The 4127-nt window shown below is 35.5% G+C and overlaps 1 long non-coding RNA gene across 1 annotated transcript; it reads right to left on the reverse strand.

Annotated features, from left to right (window-relative positions):
• Nucleotides 1–376: 376 nt before the first annotated feature.
• On the reverse strand, nucleotides 377–3579 carry LOC139856926 (uncharacterized). The gene is made up of 3 exons (XR_011762225.1): nucleotides 3434–3579; nucleotides 2751–2853; nucleotides 377–529 (listed from the first exon to the last, which is right to left on the reverse strand). It is a non-coding gene; the product is annotated as an uncharacterized lncRNA (long non-coding RNA).
• Nucleotides 3580–4127: the final 548 nt, after the last annotated feature.

Below are 4127 nucleotides of genomic sequence, written 5' to 3' on the forward strand. Positions count from 1 at the left end.
GTAACATGTGACCAGTTGAATCAATCAATCTGTTCTCAGCTAAACGGTTTGGGTCAACCCATTTGATCAGTTTTATTTTGTACTCGATCTTTATTATGTATCTGTTATGAAAAAGATGAGGCGGGAGTTTGAATACTTGTACCCGGTTGATTTTTGTAAGATGAGGCGTGAGTGTGTATACTGGTACCCGGTTGATTTTTGGGTTTCTGGTATGAACCTCATACAGAACCACCTTACATTCTGTATTTACAACTATAAAAAACCCACAAAAATCAATGAGAAGATCCGCCGTTTTGTTATTGCAACGGGTGTAGACTCATTGTGATACTTCTTATGCAACCAAATCAAGATACGTGATCAAACAACTTTTGTAGGGATCTTCGATTTTTGGTTACAGAGCTTTCTTCCATTTTTTTGCCTCTCAAGTATGCGAAAAACCACGAGTTCATTGCATGTTAGTTGCTTCTCACTACCCTTTTCATTAGTTGCCTAATCCTGTCTCCACCTGTAACCCAACTCTACACATGATCTGCCCATTTCGCCACCTCCAAGTTAGTCTATGTAAACCATTTAAACTCCATATTTGAAGGTAAATGAGTGTGCACCCAAGGTGATTATTAGGCAAGAACTTGTGTTGATTTTAAAAGTTTGCAAACATACAAATTTAGTCTAAAACATAGACCATTTATGGATAGATAGATTTCACGTTCATATAAAACCGTTTATCTAAGATCTCATCATTTAGTCAGTAATTGATAACATACACTAAAAGTCACCACTGTCATATTCAGATAAGGAAAAAAAAACATCAAAGTGGCTCATGAATCAACAACGAAACAATCTATGAAGAACAAAGTCAGAGATCGTTATGAAGGGATTGGCTTAAATGGTTCAGACGTTCAGCTCATGGATCAAGTACAGATGATGAAAGTCAAAGTCAAAGTGATGATGTCATCAAAAAGCTCACGGACAAGATTGTTAAAGATCATAGTGACACAAAGGATGCATACTAACATGAGCAAACAATAGTCAATTTTTATAATGAAATTAAGTTATACAAAAGGTCAAAACATAGTCAAAACAATGATCAGAATTGCTTCTTGCAATTAGAGAGCTCGAAAAATATATTAAGAATCTTGAGGCAGATATGGAAGATTTTATTGGTACATAATACATCTTGAACGAGCATCGAATCCGAATATAGAAAAATATTCATGTTCGAACTTGAAGAAAAATATCCGAACGAGCATCTGGAACTTGTATGGAAAAAGGAGAGAAAAGTATTTATCGTCTTGATTTTTTTTGAAGAAAATTAGTTTATAAAAAAAACAGGCCAACGTCCTTATGCAGTCCTTTAGTAAAATTTGTAGGGGAGAATGAGAGTGACAATTTAAAAAAAAATATTACTTTAGATGAATAGAGCAGTACTCCTTGTGGGTACAACTTCCCTCTGCGCAAAGTACAAGTCATTAAAGCGCAAAATGTGTCGTTTTCGATAAATAGTAAGTGAATAGTAGTCAATTATGGGGATAAGTATATAGAGTAATATTAGAATTAATTAATATTATTTGAATTTGAATCAACACTTATATGCTAAAAGTGGTGGAGATTTTCGTCGTTTCAGTTAAATCGGATTGTCGTTTTGAGTTTGCGTTCACATTACAAACAGTCCCTCAACTTCGGCTATATTTACACAACGGTACCTCAAGTTTACACTTTTTCAGGAGTAAAAATTGTAAATATATAATTTTATTAAAATAAAAGAGACTAATCCCACCCGGATTTATAACGGGCCCTATCTTCTCGCTCGGTGCGAGTTGAATTTTTCCGAGACCAGCGTTCAACTCGAGAAAATCTTACGAACCCAACAGGACTAACTATACGTGAAACGGACACTTTTTAAAAAACGCTAAACACAACGACAGCCCGTATATATATATATATATATATATATATATATATATACATGTACACATGTACACATACACATGTACACATGTACACATGTACACATGTACACATGTACACATGTATACATGTATATATGTATACATGTATATATGTATACATGTATATATGTATACATGTATATATGTATATATATATATATATATATGTCTATATGTATATATAGACATGAGCCGTGTTCCCCTCTGTAAATACACAACGCTACGTTAAATATGAATACGCAGCCCGAAATCCCTCGCCGCAACGCGCGGGCCGGTCCGGACTAGTTGAATCTATAAAGATAAACCAATTAACTCAGTCACCACTATGTACTTTTTTGAGCGCCGTCAATAACAATAACTTAAGACAGACACATTATTGCCCACTCATGAGTCTCACGGTTCATGTACGTAAAAAAATAGTCCGTAAATTGCTAGTAATTCGTAGTTTACTTTAATAATTAATGAATAGTACAGAGTAGATAAAAAGTTCTACACACTAAGTTTACCCACACCATCATCTCATTAAATTTGGTGCCCTAGTGTGTCTCTACATACTAAGTTTACCCACACCGTTATCTCATCTCTTTTGGTGCCCTAGAGTGACTTCGCACACTAAGTTTACCCACACCGTTATCTCATCGTTATCTCATCCAATTGGTGCCCTAGTGTGACTTCGCACACTAAGTTTATCCACACCGTTATCTCATCCAATTGGTGCCCTAGTTTGACTTCGCACACTAAGTTTACCCACACCATAACCGCATACACATATACATATACGTATATATAAATTGAACTCACCTCGATTCCAAGCTATCAACAATTTATAACCGAAATCCAAGCAAGCAACAATAATAAACGCTTCCAATAAAATTTCCAAATTAGTTCCTCAAGCAAAAGTCACCTAACAATAAACATATACACATACTTAACACTTTCACATTCAAATTTAGTCAACAAGACCCATCTAATTAGGGTTTATTCTTAAAGACTCATAATACCCATTTTAACAATTGGGACAGCCCCTTATTCACAGCAGTTTCTGACCCGTTTAAACCTCAATTCAGTAAATACAAACTTTTTCAATGGAAAGTACACTCAAAGACCTTTCCGAAAAGTGCTCATACGCCTTAAACGGAGTCACGGTTTGCAAGATATGACCTTCACAAAATCATGTTTCGTGCAGTTTTTATAGTGACGGGTTTTGACCATTTTGACCAAAACTCAACTCAATGTGAACCATAACACTTCCATTAGATCAAATTCAGTTTATACACATTTAAGGACTCATTTTAACTACATTTTACATCATCATCATCAACAAATTATAGTTGAGGCATTTCATCAAACACTTGGTATGCATGCCCCAAAATCTATACAATCAAGACCCAAAATCACCAAATTTAGGGTCTTTGAACACTAACAACCCTAAACCCACTTCTAAACCAAGAATCAAAATCATAAAACTCGGATTTGGAACCTACCTCAAACACCAAAGGGAAGCCTAGAGGCTAGACACACCAAGATGAACTCCAAATCGAGCATGCATCACTATCTTCTTCACAAATCTTGAGCTTTCTCTCTCTAGCTCTCCTCCCCTCTCTCTCTAAAGTGTGAGTGTTTTTTTCCAGACTCGTAGAGGTTGAAATGAGGCTCTCAAGCCCATTTTGAGGTCAAAATTCGTTTTTATATTTGCACCCTTGGTCCCTCAATTCTACAAAAGCTATCAAAACCATTTTCAACTCGTATTCGGCCTATTTTCCGTCAATCAGGGCAGAATTTTGAAAAAAATTAAAACACGAAAGTTGTAGCTCTGTTTATTACGAACGTCTGGGTTTTCGAATTGCCTCATTTCGAGGTCGTATGAGCAAGTTATGCTTAATATACGAAAACAGCCCCAAAATGACTTCTTATCGAAAAGTTAAACGTTAAGCATTTCGACTTAATATTTTTAACCTACGACCACCAACACTTATTACCCTATATACTAAAGTACGTGGGGGATTTGGTCGTTTTGACCACCCCACATTGTTCAAACGACAATACAAAAAAAAAACATATTCCCCCCAAACTTCATCCAACTTTCATGTTTAGTCCCTCAATCAGGGGTGTAAAACGTAAATTTATTATTTTGATTAAAAATCTTAACCAAACTTCACCCTTATTTTCAACGGGACA

Source organism: Rutidosis leptorrhynchoides, chromosome 7, assembly GCF_046630445.1.
Source record: "Rutidosis leptorrhynchoides isolate AG116_Rl617_1_P2 chromosome 7, CSIRO_AGI_Rlap_v1, whole genome shotgun sequence".
Classification (NCBI taxonomy): Eukaryota; Viridiplantae; Streptophyta; class Magnoliopsida; order Asterales; family Asteraceae; genus Rutidosis; species Rutidosis leptorrhynchoides.